At 48.1% G+C, this 15,323-nt stretch overlaps 1 long non-coding RNA gene across 1 annotated transcript; it reads left to right on the top strand.

Moving 5' to 3' along the window:
- The first annotated feature begins 6,338 nt into the window (after nt 1–6,338).
- Nucleotides 6,339–7,298, top strand: LOC146892302 (uncharacterized). Its single transcript, XR_015004699.2, has 2 exons — nt 6,339–6,665; nt 7,001–7,298. It is a non-coding gene; the product is annotated as an uncharacterized LOC146892302 (long non-coding RNA).
- Nucleotides 7,299–15,323: the final 8,025 nt, after the last annotated feature.

The raw sequence follows: 15,323 nt of genomic DNA, 5'->3' as shown, positions 1-15,323 counted from the left end.
GAGAGGATTCAGTGCAGTAGAGAGCAGTCAGGAAACAGTCCAGGCAGAAGAGACTCTGAAGATGCCCCAAGACAACTTCCATTTTACTAGGGGGGGGATCTGAGGTCAACAGGAGAAAAGGGGACCACCCCAGGTTTCACAGCTCCTTCCTCTTTCTCCCTGAGGTGCCAGGACAACACCAGTATCAGTCAAGCAAGGATTGGGGGACCAAGAGGGTGCGATCCAGGACAGGCAGGGTGGTGGGGAGGCATGGCGCTGTTCTTGCCAATGCCTCCTACTAGATACCTACCACAGATTGGGGCTTGGCAAATCCCATCTGCCTCCCAATCTGGGTGGTTAGCAACTTCTTCCAGACTCCCAAGCCTTTCCAAGACAGACTCCCATGAGTCCTTCAAGACCTCCAGGAGAAGCAGGAAGGACACAGACATTTTCCCTCACACAAAGAACAAGAAAGAAACAATAATCAGGAAAAGCAAAGAAGATGAGAGTGGGGCCAAAGGTCAGGCTCTGGAGGGTGCAGCACCCTGAGCAGCTGGCCGTGGGCTCAGGACACAGTTCCTCCATCCCTTGGATGCAGTGAACCTGACTGGAAGGTTCTAAGGCCTAGGCCTCTCCCTAGTCTCCTTGGCAAAATACCAAGCTTCTTAAGAATCTAAGAGACCGATGCTTGGTGCCTGGCTCCTTATCAAGCACGCTCTCGACTAGACACCCTCTCAAAGACAGCCACAAGACCGTTGCCCAGTGACCAAGACCAGCCTCCTTCTCCCAGCCATTGGGATGAGACATTAGCCCTGTCGTGACCTAAACAGAAAAGAGCCTGTATGCCTACATCCAGGGTCAAGGTTGACACCGAGGAGAAGCAGCAGATACAGCGACTGCCACCCAGCTATACATGGGACAGATAGAATAGATCAAGAAAGGAAAGGAAGAGGAACTGTTGGATCAAGAAAGGAAAGGAAGAGGAACTGTTGGAACAAGAAAGGAAAGGAAGAGGAACTGTTGGATCAAGAAAGGAAAGGAAGAGGAACTGTTGGAACAAGAAAGGAAAGGAAGAGGAACTGTTGGATCAAGAAACATCCTTAGAGTCTCAGGGCTGTCCTGTCAACTCCCCAGCTGGGGTGGGGGCGGTGCTCCTGGGAGGGGAAGCAGGACAGGAAACTCATTCCCCTGAAAGCCCCCACCATTCATTTGTCCTGAATAAGGACGAAGGTGAGGGCTGGATGTCTTTGGGTGGGTGCAGGAAAATGTCTGCAAAGTTAGCAAGACCCCAGAGGAGAGACGGGAGTTGGCAAAGGTAATCCAGGGTGTTAATACCATTATACAGAGGACACAAAATGCACCGGCTCTTCTTCTCATCCTGTCAACTGAGGAAGATTAAAACCCCACAGCATACCCTGGCTTGCTGGAGACAGCCATCCCACAAGCATCGTGTGTTCTGCAGATGGAGCCCAGCCCCATAGCTGGTGCTGATGAAGGCCTACGGGGAGGAGTAGGATGTTACTATAGCTGTATCTGGAAGGTTCCCAGTTTCTCATGTTAAAGACTTTCTCCTCAGCTGAAGGCATTGTGTAGAGGCAGTGGAACCTGTAGGAGGTGGCTTCCAGTGGGAAGAAGTGAGGCCATTGGAGATGTGTCCTTGAAAGAGATATCAGGACTCTAAGCCTTAATTCTGCCTTTACTTCCAGGTCTCTGTGAGGTAGTCAGTTTTTCTCTGCTGCCCACCCTCTGACAGCCGTGACAGTCTGCCTCACCACAGGCCACAAACAAACAGAAACAGAAACCTCAGATGCGGTGAACCATAATAACAATGTTCTCCTTATGATATGATTACCACACGCCTTTTATCACAGTGAGAGAAAGCTCCCAGATGTTCACACATCAGTCTGGGGTGTAGGACACAAGTAGAAGGATCATGATGCAGGGGGAATTCCTTCTATCTGGTCCCTTATGGCCTCGTGAGCCTCAAGGAGTGAGCCTCAGTGATTTCTCATTATTTTCTGCACCTCAGTCAGCTGGTACCCCTGGGAAAATGCAAGTTTATGGGACCACTGCAAACGGAGCACTGGGATTCTGGATTAATTCCAACAAGGTACAAGTGTGGAGGTCAGGGGAAGACATCAAGTGTCCTAAATACATCCCTTTCTTCCTTATTCCCTTGAGACAAGGGCTCCAACCAAACCTGGAGCAAAGCAGTCAGCAAACCCTCGCCATCATCCCATCTCTACCCTTCCACAGTGCTGGGATTACAGGAGCATGCCAACGCCCAGAGTCTTCCATGGTTGCTTCAGGTGTGAACTCAAATCCTTATGCCTGCAGGGAAAGTTCTATTACCCAGTGAGCCATCTCCCCGGGGTCTCTTCCGTAAATATAAACACAAAGACATCTACCTTGGCTTATTTCCTCTTTTTATTTTACAAAATCAGTGATGTAATTCACATGCTGTACTCGGTTGTCTCATCTAACAGAATACTCTGGAACTTCTCTTCCTTTCCCACCTCCACAGCATTTTGCCAGTTCCTCTATCCCCTGTTGACAGGAAGCTCCAGTTTTCTGTGCTATGAATTTTGCATATATGTGGCTTCACACCAGGGCAGGTGGACATTATAGGAAGGATCCTCAGCAACAAGACCCGAGGGCAGACACATTGGTGACATGGTAGACATCACTGTCGTTCTGCTATAGAGGTCTTCGACTGTACACTCTGCAATAGGGGAAACTCGGGCTCCCCCACAACTTCGCCAACATTGCACTTTGTCAGGACGGGGGGGGGGGGGGGGGCTTTGCCCACTGGAGAGGCAAGAAATGGCATCTCTTGGTGTCGTTTTGATTTGCATTCCTCTCATCGTGAATGGGCTACTTGCCTATTCATGGGTGAAGGTCATTTGCATTTCTTTCTTTTTGATTTCAATGTTCATGTCCTTTGACCATTTTCCATTGGGTTATGGATCTTCTCAATTTCTCAATCTTTTTATACTAAAGGGATTAGTGCTTTGTGATATGAATTGCAAATTCTTTTTCCTCACATTGTCAAATGCCTTTTGACCGAATATGGTATCTCAGATATGCAGAATATTTAATATATATACATCTATTCAAATGCAGCCGTCATTTCTATGGTGGCTAGATTTTTACACCATATTTACAAAGCCCATCACTATCCATAGTGACGCCAAGTGTTCTCATGTTACTTTTACATTCCTTGTTTTTAGCACCTAATTCTTGGCTCCATTTGGAGGTTTTCTCAATGCAATGGGGTGAAGTATGGAGCCAAAGTATTTTTGTTCCCAAAACGACTTCTCTTCTCTCCCGATAGCACTGACTAAAAATTCCCTTTTGCAGCACCTGTGGCAAGGCAGGATCATATGCCAGCCACACAAGCAAGAGGACATGAGTTTGGATCCTCAGTACCCACAGGCACAAGTACAGCAGCTGTGCCCTGGGGAGTGGGGAGGAGTAGGTTCAGGTGGACCCCGAGAATTCATTGATCAGTCAGCCTAGCCAGATCCACAAACTCCAGGTTCAGGAAGAGATCCTGTCTCAAAAGACAAGGTAGTGAGCGATCTAGGAAGACATTGAGCAATGACCTCGGGCTTCCACACACACAGACATGCATGCACAGACACGTGTTCATGCCCACCATCAACCATCCCCCCACACACACACATTTGTCACACTGATAGAAGACATCATCCGAATCACTACTTCCTTACACATAACCTGGACTCGTTTTGGTTCTGCTGTTCTCCCCCACCAGCCTACCTAGCTCTATGCTGATGCCGCACAGCACAGTCCTTTCTTGTCCCGTAGGACGAGTCCCTCCATGTTCTTCTCTCTTTCATGCAGATATGTTTCACATGTATCTCCAGATTACTTTTCAACACAAACTTTAAAATATTTTTGCCTAACTCTGAGAGGAGAGGGCACTTGTGAGAGAAATAAACTTCCGCTACAATTTACCCCGTCTATAGTACTCTGCCATGGTAGCAGAACACTTAATGCTAGGCCATTCAGCACGAGAACAAAATACCACAGACTGTAAATTATAAACAACAAATACAGAGTTAGTATAGAGGCTGGAAAGCTGCCAAAAGATTGCAAATCTGAAGGGGGCTCGAACCTCATAATAGCATTTTCTGTGCCTCTCACATGGAAAGAGAATGTATCAAAGCATGAATTTCAGACCCCCCTGAATGAGTCACCCCCAAGAGACCTCACCTTTTAGATCATCACTTTGGAGACTATGTGTCAACATATGAAATTTAGGAGACATATATTCAAACCCCAGTTCAGGGAGTGGAACCATGTAGTACTGAGGTTGAAGAACTAAAATATCAACATTGGCTTTGAGTCTTAAAGGTTAGAGAGAGAGGTGTTCATGAACTGCAGAGGTGAGACTCATCACAGCGTTGCAGCTCATGAACTTTTTCCTTGTCTTTGCATTTAGACCACGGCTCCCACCTAACAGGATCTTCCCCCTGGCATATGCGCTTCCTGTTGGCTCAGGGTCCATGAGATTCTAGCAGCATGCCAAGGGTGGCAGTTGCCCTCGGCTGTCTTGCACACTTGCTCATCACTTGTACCTGGTCCTTCTGCTGAGATGCCACCCCTGTCGAGCATCTCCTGCTTCTTGGCCCAGCTTCATACCCAGCACTTAACAGAACTGGGGAAGCTACTTGAGCCTTTCCTTGCACCAAAATTCACTGACACTCAGCCAAAGGAATGATTATTTTTATATCACAACTTGACTAGGCTACAGGGCACCCAGCCATCTGTCTATTTCTGTGAGGGTGTCTCCAAAAGGCCTTAGTTTTTAAGCCAATAACGAAGTATCCTGCCCTTTTCAATAGGAGTCGGCATCATACGCCCCATCGAGGACCATCAAAGACTAGAAAGGTAGAAGATGGTTGAATGTATGTCATTCATGCATGCTCTGTGCCTGGAACTGAGTCATGGAGGCTCCTGGTCATGAGCTCAGACATACTATGAAGACTCCTGGATTTCAGACCTTTGGACTTGCATTGCGATTACACCACAGGATTTCCTGACTGTCCAGCTGCCCAGGGGTAGACCATCAGACTTAGCCCCCGTAGCCACATGACCTTATTCCATATAATAAGTTCTGTTTCTTCTATGCTTGCTGTTGCTTGTTTCTCTGGTGGGCCCTAATATAACACCTCCTTGGAGCACCCCATGCAGTGCACTAGGCCCATCTCTCTGTATTCTGTCCACATTGCCAGGAAGGCCTCCTCCATTAAACTCAGAGCTTCCCTAGACAAAGGCTTCATTTGTATTCTAATGGCGGCATGCAGGAGATACACGGTATGTGTTTAAAAAAAAAAAAAAGGAGCAAGCAACCAAACAGATGAGAAGGCCCTGCTTGCTAATCTCCCACTCCCACTTTCCACCACCACCATGCACACTTGCTACAGTTAGGTGACCTCGGACATGGTGTTTCCTAAGGAACTCTGTCCTCAGGTATAACATGGCCATGACTGACTTACAATCAGAACAGCTATGGCTATTTTCATGGGATCCTCACAAGACTGGTCCCACTAACCTCCCACTGAGGAAACAGGGAGGACGGTTCATGAGATGGTGCGCACGGTCCCACATCCCTGGATATACAGATAGCTAACGATTGCTGAGTAGAGAGATGCATTCCTCTCGGGTGACGTAGCTGTCTTAAATCACCCATGTTCCTGTAAGGAAACCCAATTAAACCCAATCGTTCACCAAGCTAGATGTGGGTGGAATCGTTGCTTCAGTCTTTTCTGTGTGCCCTATCCAGAGAAAATAGATCTCTGTTCACATCTCCCCCAAGAAAAGTCACCCGGCAATATTAAACTCATCTCAACCTCAGTTTCCATGCCTATACAATTCACAGAATAATAAAAACCCTCAGCACTGTTTATACAATTAAATAAGATAACGTGCGTTAAATGCCTGGCCTGCTATTTGGTGCCTAAAAAGCACTGAATTAATAGCTACTGCCTTCATTGCCACTAATGATAGTTCAGTTAATAGAGTTCCAAGCTTGAGCAGTATGTCTAGCAGAAAGGTCTGCAGCTGGGCTCCGGTGTCAGGGACATTTGTTATGGACGGGGGGACAGGTACTTGGTAGTGTGCATACCCTGCTCCTTGCCACTCCAGATGTGTAGAGTCCCTGCCTCTGCAGATGACTTGGTGGCGGGGGGGGGGGGGGGGGGGGGGGGGGGGGGGGGGGGGTTGGTTTCCTGGTGTGCCCTCTTCCCAGGAGGTACTCACTCACAGGGTGTCTGAGGACACCGCGAAGGTTCTGCAGTGTAAATTAGTACCCCCAAACCCCGGACACCCCGCAGGGAAGAAACGCAATCACAGCACCAAGAACTTTCCAGAGCGTTCATCAGAAATGCTTGCTGAACAGCAAACCCCCAACTTCACGTCAGGTCCCGCTGGAAAGCTGCTGACAACGGCCCAGTTATGTAACTGAGGCGGCGGGTAATTAGCACGAACGCTCCCCAGCAGAAGTGGAAGAAACAGCCCCTCGGGCCCACTCTGTCGTCTAGAAGGAGACCGCAGTAAAGTTCCTGTGTTGGGCCAAGTATCGGGCAAGAATTTTGCTCCCTAGATCTATGACATTTGAAACTTCAGACGACAGCCTACCAACTCAATGGAAAGGAAAGCAGGTCAGCGTTCAGAGGTCTTCTGGGAGGGGCTTCTCGGGTGCCGCTTCAGTCTCTGTATGGGGGCGCGGAAATGGCTGGCTGTGGGGTTTATGGGTAAGACTCACAAACACTAAGAGGAAAAGCCCATGCTGGCTTTAAATTTACTATATATAGCAGGCTAGATTCCAACATGCGATCATCCTGCCTGTTTCCTGGGTGTTGCAATTATAGATGCACACCATCATACTCTGCCTCCTTAGGTACTTCAAGAAAGCATTGCCGTGGGGCCCACAGGGGTCAGCACATAGGCTTTGGATAAAAGATTCTGAATAAATAAAAGTTTCCCTATGTCTCAGGTCAAAGGGGATGTCCAAAGGACAAGGAGGAAGATGGCCATCAAGGTCTGAAGAAGGGTGACAGGCAGGTCGCTTCCAGAACACATGTCTCCTGGACTCAGGGCCACCTTCCAGACCCTCTTTGTCACCGAGTTCCAGGAGGCTGAGACTTCCTCCATCCATGCAGCAAAAGATGCCTTCCTCCTAACTACAAAGGGTGAGCGGCCAGCTCTCAGCCGTGTGGAGTGAGTTACAGCCCAGATCATAAATTGGTGGAGGGCATCATAAAGAGACGTTGAATAAATAGGCTATGCTTTAATAGCTCTTGAGTATGGGTTTAATTTTATACTGAGATTCACGTTTTGAAGGCTGACAAACGCCATTGGTGCATTATGTTCAGGATACACCTGGATGGGACCTGGGTGTAGACCTGCTTGGGCTTCAGAGCCTGAAGCCAGTCTCTCCTCGCTGTGTGCACCCTTGTCCATCAGCTCTGCTTGTCCAAGCCTGCCCATTGGAGTCTTTGGCTTTGAACCCAGCCTTACAAACAAACCAAAGCCTTCAAAGTTGACTCCCAGTCTCCCCCTTGGAGCCATCAGACCATGTTGACCAAGGCCAAAGGTGCCCTCACCAGAAAATGAGGCCCTTTTAGCTCCTGCAGGCTGGACCAGTTGGGGGTCAGGCACTGACCATCTTAAAAGCCAGCCCCAGAGAGGTGCCATCTGCTCCATGTAACCCTTTGCAGTGTTTCTCCAGATGCAGGGTAGAGAGCACTGACCAGGCTCCAGGCTACAGTTCCTGTCCCAGCTCCACCATTGACTGTATGAAAAAAGAAAAAGAAAAAGAAAAAGAAAAAAAAACTCCCTACTGTTTTTCAACCTCTCTGGCCTTCAACCATCTCCCATAAAATCCAACTGGAAATCCCTGCCAGTCAGTCTGCCATCATCCCTGTAAGGCTGAGATGAGATCAGATGGGAAACCGTATTTTGAAAGCAGAGCATCCCCACCTGCACGTGGCTCCTCAGTCTTTCCTATTCAGACCCTGCTTGAATGCCACCATTACCTTTGCTGCTTCTGCATCCTATCAGAAGCCTCTACTGTGAGGACGGAGCCAGGCTCCGCGTGCCAGGTGAGGGTTCCTGCTGATAGACAATGCTGGCAACACAAAGTGGGGAAAACAGTCTTGCCCAAAGCCAGGGCCCTAAATTCAAGATAGTGTCAGTTCAGCACCTCCCACACATGGGGAGCCAGAGTCAGACCCCACCCCCATGTCCGCAGCATCGACCCAACTCTGTTCTCCAAGTCAGCGAGGAAGAGAGCTTGCCAGCACCTTCTTATTCTGTAATCCAAAAACCAGATGCCCAAGGTTGCGTTGGAGGAGTAGCCTGGCTCCAAAGAGCTAACATTTACATCAGAGGGTAGGGACTGCCAGTACATAGCATATCTCTCTGATGGAGACATTCTGTTCCATCATAAAAAAATGGCTGAGCACTCCCTAAGGGCCAAGTATTCTGTCTTCCATATTCACCTGGTTTTGTATCATCTTCCACTACCTAAGGAAATATCACTACTGCTACTTAATAAGCAGGGCCACTGAAGGTCACAGAGGTGAAGGATTCGACCAGGTTCTGATGAACGTTAAACAAGAGAACAGCACAAAGCTGGAAGTTCTGTTGACTCCAAAGTTTATGTCTCGAGCCCCATTGACCTGCTGGCTGGAAGCTGCCAAGAAGGTTTTGTGTAGGAGATAGATATGTAGTTACTTGTTTCTGTAGCAGGTCACAACCCTACTGCATTAGTTACATTTCTTAGTACTGTGCTAAGATATCTAACAAAAGTCAGATAAAAAGGGTGGTTCGTTTCCGTTCCCAGGAAGGTGCAGCCCAGCACAGTAGGAAGGCATGCTGTCGGGGTGGGAGGCATCTGGTCGTACCGAGTCTGCAATCAGTAAGCCTAGCTACATTCTGGCACTATGGTCACTTCTCCCTTTAGATTCTTTCTGAGACCCCAGCCCATTGCTTGGTGCTCTCCACACTCAGGGTGGCCATCCCTCCTCTGCCAAACCTGTCTGGAAATCCTCACAGACATGCCCACAGGTGTCTTCCTCTTCGGCAATTCTAAATCCTGTCGAGTTGGCAAGATTAACCACCCACCTGCATCGATCCTAAAAGCTTTAAGCGGTGTTTATAATAAAAGGTAGGTACCTGTAGCTACGTAGCCCAGGATGGCCTCTTGATCCTCCTGCCTCGGTCTCTGGGCACTACACTGATTAAAAAAGATCAAAACCCACAGAAAAAAAAGGAAAGGATTGCTCAGGAAAGCTGAAGTAAATGCTTTCTTTAATCGCCTGATTCACTCAGGCATGTATTGACTCAGCAAGCATTTCTTAAGTTTGTCATACACTTTTCAGATACTTCATGTTTTATGATGGGTGATAAGGTGGAAGGCACAATCCCCAGCCTCAAGAAACGTGAAGTTGTGTGTGTGTGTGTGTGTGAGAGAGAGAGAGAGAGAGAGAGAGAGAGAGAGAGAGAGAGAATAGACAGAGACAAAGAAACAGAATTCTCTCTGTGTTGATGAACAGGACATAAAGCAATCATCCTCGCTGTGTTCAGACAGCGGCAAACCTGGGTCACCCAAGGGCTCTGAAGGGGTCCTCTCTCAGTCCTTGAGGACGGAAGGAGGTAGCTAGAATGAAGTGTGACTAGAGGTTGGATGAGGCATTATAGTTCTAGAACCAGCGTTTAATTTGAGTTTCTCAGCATCAAAGCACACAGGGTAAATATAATCTGCTCCAAGGTGCTCTGACAGCAAAGATGATGGCCTTTCCCATGCTAAGTCTATCATCACGTACATCGAATTGAAGGGGACGCCACCTGGAAGGGTAAGTGTCCTACAGGGTGGGTTTTCATGCAGTGCGACCCTTCAAGAAATGATCATGACTCACAGCATCTCCCAGCAGGACCAAGAGTAGGACCTGGGATGGTGGCAGGGACACGCCGATGGAGGGAGCTGAGCTAATAAATCCCTACTTGGCTTCCCAGCACTGACTCAGCAACTGACCAGAAGAACGGAGGAGTGGGCAGAGGAAGATTGAATGCCAAAGGGAATCGGAAGGGAAGCTGTGTTAAGAGCCTGCTTTGCAGCCGGCCCTGCTGCAGGTGTCTCACATATATTAGCTCATTTACCATCCCAGCTCTTCAAAGTTCATGTCGCCGGTAACAAATTGAGATTTTTAAGGTCGCTTAAACCCTGAGTTGATCTATGCGGCGAGCTGACCACGCTCAGCTCTCACCCTCCCCCATGCATTTCAGGTTTCCTGGAACTCTTTGTCCCAAAGCACTTACTTGACAAATGAGGAAACTGAGGCAGCCGAAAGCTATGTGACCAGGATCTTTCTTTCTTGAGCTCCTAGAAGGTAACTCTCAGCAGGTCTTGTCCATCTCTAAGGAGTGGGGGTTCCTGGGGCTTCTGTAAATGCTCCTTCACTGGGGAAATTGTCAGGACCCATGCTGCTCCCACCTCAAAAGCGTGGCCACTTCCAAATAGCACTAAGGACCACACCAAGGATGGACACACACTGAACCCCATCTGAAAGAGAATGTGGCATCCCCAATCCTATCCATGTTTTTTTGTTGGGTTTTTTTTTTAATTTGTTTTGGTTTGGTTTTGATTTTTCAAAGCAGGGTTTCCCTGTAGCTTTGGAGCCTGTCCTGGAACTAGCTCCAGGACCAGGCTGGCCTCAAACTCACAGTGATCCGCCTGCCTCTGTCTCCTTAGGACTGGGATTAAAGGTGTGCGCCACCACTGCTCAGCTCCTACCCATGTTTTATTAGGTGTCTGCCATGTGCAAGAAGGAAAATGAGCTACCGGGGAATGGGGAGATGGGCAGGCCCCGCCCGTCAGGATGCTTCTGTCTGTCCAGCCACTCTCCCCTTGATTTCTCTCTGGCTTCATGTGTAAGGAATTAAGGACCAGAGACTTAGCAAAATTCTCCACTAACTGCAGAGGGGGCCATCGAGGAAGATGGACCAGACTAACAGGCTCTTTGCTGCACCTAAAGCAGGAGGCCGTGCACACAATCAGCAGCATCCATCTGCAAGGTGGATTCTCTCAGCCTCTGCCAGACCTTGTCGTGGTCATCATGGGCACCTCAGGCTACAAACAGCAGGGTCATGGCATGGCCTGGTGGAGCGGGCCTGGATTCTGTGATCCCATCATTTCCTAGCTGCCTTCCCTCTGACTTGTTAGCCAGTCATCTTTCCCCAAAGCCATTCAGATTTTGGTTCAAAGGATCGCAAAGAACTAAAGGGTTCTACCCACTCTCCAATGGTTGCCACCGAGATGCTTCTGCCTGTGTACAGTCACGCCGGTCCACACACCGCCCACCATTGTTCCCTCACCGAGCACACCTGACCCACAGGAGGCCAAAAAGACCTGTGGTCCCACAGCCCCATGGAGCTGCCTTTTCTGCCCTAGGAGGCAGTGCCTTTAGATCCCTCGGTAGGGGCCAACAGTGTCACACATACACTGAACACATTCAAGAACATAACTGAAGATGATTATAGAAAACTACAGACACGGAGCTTGCTGCCCCAGCTGCATACCCTTCATCTTCAAAACATGGAGCATAGCCCAAAATCTCCTTTGACTGATTTATCTTACCCCTTTGCCTCCGACTCTCAACCCTTGGCCCCAAAATGACACCCTGTGTGTCTCATTATCAGTCGCTGGCAGGGCAGAGCAGGGGGCATCATTATTATAAGGAGCCTGTTTACCCAAGGAGTCTATTTATGAAGTTTTGTTTGCTCTCCCGGCACGTTGGAATCTTTCATTCTGATCGTCCTCCCGAGATCGTGTCTATTTCCTTTCCATTTCGAGAGGCAGCTGTTGATCTAAGTTAGAATGGCCCGGTGATTTCTAATAAGTGCCTCGGCCCTCTGCTGATGGCCTGGCTCAATCACACACCCTGAACAAGAAAGACGTGGTGTTTCCCTTACATGGTCATTAGGAAATAAAACTCAGCCGGTTTCCCTCTTCCTCAGCTGGCAATTTAACCCTTCCAGGTCCAGGCGCAGCACTAGCCTCACCGTAAGTTTACTAAGTAAAATGACTGGGATGTGAGGCAAGAGCAACACTGGCCTTTGGGGATTCAGGATGTTCTGGGCTATGTGCTTTTGGCCTGGAACATGATGCTTTCTCTCGTTTTTTTAAGTAGGAAGGTGAGGCTAGGTCAGAGGGGTGGGGCAGGGCAATAGGGTAGCTGAGAGCTTGGTTGTCAGGTGGGCTCTCAGCAGCAGAACTCAGCAGACCTTGCCTAAACAGGTATCCAAGGTCAAACCAGCAAATATCCTCCCACGCTGGAGGGTCTGGTCCAACCTCATTCCTATCCTGAGTCTAAACCGATGAGGTCTTGCTGGCCACACTTAAAAGTTCATCTTTTTCTATGTGCAAGAAAAGTTTACTAAGCACATTAATCATATTCTACAAGATGGCACGGTTTCATGCAGCTACCTATGAGATAAAGCCGTTTTTCAGGGCAGGAGAAAATGGAAATAGATCCAGAGTCCTAGTTTAGTCTTGGTGTTAGCCAGAGGTGAGATAGAGCTCTGGACTAGCTTCAATAGTCTAAAAAAAAAAAATGGCTAGTTCAGAGTCCCTGCTCCTTTCAACATCTACCTGAATGCTAGGCTGCAATTCCTGACTATCCATGCCTACCCTCTTCCAGCCAAGCAACACACATTAGCTGAAGCCTTTGTCTCTGCTAAGAACTCCTGGCCTGGGAGCTAAGCATAGATCTTAGAAGAAAAAAATAAAAATGCCCTCTTGGAATTTACATTCTAGTGGGAGAAGGTAAGACACACACACACACACGTACACACGCGCACACATACACACACACACACACACACACATGCACGCACACACATATGCATGCACTCACGCTTACACACCGAACAGAGTCTTGCATTATATGGTGATGTTAGTCAATGATGAACTACATATGTGCTGATGGAGGTACCATGAGACTCCAGTGAGCTGAGATAGTCCTGCCTCCTAATGATAACAGCTGTCATGATGCCAGAGGGCAATGCATTGCTCCTGCTTGTGGCTGAGGTATAAACAACCCTATTGTAGCATTAGTCATATAAAAATGCAAAACATACAATTGTGCGCAGCGTATAATGTTTGATAAATGAGACTGAACAACGGTTGCTGGCTTATGTGCTTGCTGTCCTTTTATTATTATTTTAGAGTATATCCTTCTGATAAACAAAAAAGTTGATCATAAATCAGCATGCCCTGTTGCTTCAGCAACAGCCTCCCACAGCTTCCGATTAACTGTACCTCTTGATTGTACCAGAGGTCATGATCACCAGTGACCGAGACTGTGTAGGGGTTAGTGCCAGCATTCTGTGACATTCACACAAGGAAATTGCCTCTCACCACATTTCTGAGAGCACAGCCCTGTCATTAAGCAGTGTGTGCCTGCATATAAACAAATATTCATACATGATCTGCGTATAAAAACATATGCGTCTGTGGTATGCACAACACAGATGCATACGTGGTCTGTGTATAAACACACGCATATATGGTCTGCGTATAAACACATATGCATACATGGTCTGTATATATAGTCACATATGCATGCATGGTCTGTGTATAATCACATATGCACACATGATCTGCTTATAAATACATATGCAAACATGATCTGTGTATAAATACATATACACACAGTCTGTGTATAAACACATATGCATACACAGTCTGCACAGAAACACATATGCATACATGATCTGTACATGTTGTACTCCACATATATGGTAGTACTCTCTAGAATTCTAGGAATAGGAAATTCTGAGACAGAGAAAAAGAGGTGTCCTGGACAGAGAAGGACTCTTAGCTGACACTGAGGGGGACCTTCAGGAAGTGATGGGGGTCACTCTCATGACTAGAAGAGTACACTAGATGGATAGTGTGGTCACAGTAAAGGCCAGGAGGTGAGTGCCCCAGCGTGTTCAGGAATCAGTACGAAAGCCACAGCAGCTGGAGCCGAGAGCACAGGGAAGATGGCTAGAGAAGAGGTCAGCAAGGTCATCAGAGCCAGAGCAGAGAGGGCATCACAGGACGTCGCGAGGGCTGGCTCCCACTTCAGAGATTTGTATTCATTTTAGCGGGCCTCTCTTAAAGCTCTCCAGTTCATTCAAGTTGAGTCTGGGAAATTAGGCCCCAGATTGTCGCCCAGGTGCAAATGCTGCCCAGGCAAGAGGCTGAATACTGGATATATCCTTGGAGAAATCACTGGGGAACACATGTAGGTGAAGCAAGTGGCCTGCCTTGCTGATGTGTGCCAGGTGGGACTCTTGCTCTTGACTCCATTCCCTTCCAAGGGCAGGATTGAACAATAGGCAGAAAGCAAGATGGGTTGTCGAGCGAGAATGGAAACGCTGCTGGTTCTGGGTATATGCTCCCCTAGCCGGCCAAGGGGATGAACAAGTCTGACCTGAAGCAGAAACTTCAAGGACAAAAACCCCTACTTCTCTAGGGCCTAAGAACACTGATCGCAACAGCTCCTGCAGAAAGTGGGGAGCTGTAGACAGCCAGGGAGACAAAGGTCTGTAGGAGCAAGACAGAAGAGGGATTCCAGGAAGAGAACCGTTGCATTCTGAGTCTGTGATGAGCTGACTGTGTAATGAGCCTCAGCAAAGAAGGGAGACTTGATCATACAGCTTACCCACAATCCTGCACCTCTGGGCTAAGCCTTACAAGGAATGCCTAAGCATTTGGTAGTCTGGCCTGAGAGCAGTAGATATAGAAAGACAGATGATGTAGGTGGGTCTTCTGTATTTCTGTTGCTTTCATTGGTTAATTAATTTTAAAAAACTGCTTGGCCTGATAGGTCAGAACATAGGTAGGCGGAGTAGACAGAACAGAATGCTGGGAAGAAGGGAAGTGAGGCAGACACCATAGCTCTCCTCTCCGAGATGGACGCTGGTTAGACTCGTCCCGGTAAGCCACAGTCAAGTGGCAATACGCATTAATAGAAATGGGTTGAATCAATATGTAAGAGCTAGCCAATAAGAGGTTATAACTAATGGGCCAGGCAGTGTTTAAATGAATACAGTTTCTGTGTAATCATTTCGGGTAAAGCTAGCCAGGCGGGGGGGGGGGGAGCGCAGCCCACCATAGCTCCTTCTACAGACAGAGGAATGGGGAAGGCTGCCAGTGTGGCAGCTACCAAGGTTTACAAGTCAAACATCTTTCAAATGGCATGCAGACCCAGAGAGATCCCTCTGAGAATTGGTTCAAGGGGTCCCTAGGAGCAAGCTGTCACGCT

This window comes from Myodes glareolus, chromosome 12 (genome assembly GCF_982192425.1).
Source record: "Myodes glareolus chromosome 12, mMyoGla1.1, whole genome shotgun sequence".
Lineage (NCBI taxonomy): Eukaryota > Metazoa > Chordata > Mammalia > Rodentia > Cricetidae > Myodes > Myodes glareolus.
Note: the sequence above shows the minus strand (reverse complement) of the source record. Positions and strands in the feature narration are given on the sequence as shown.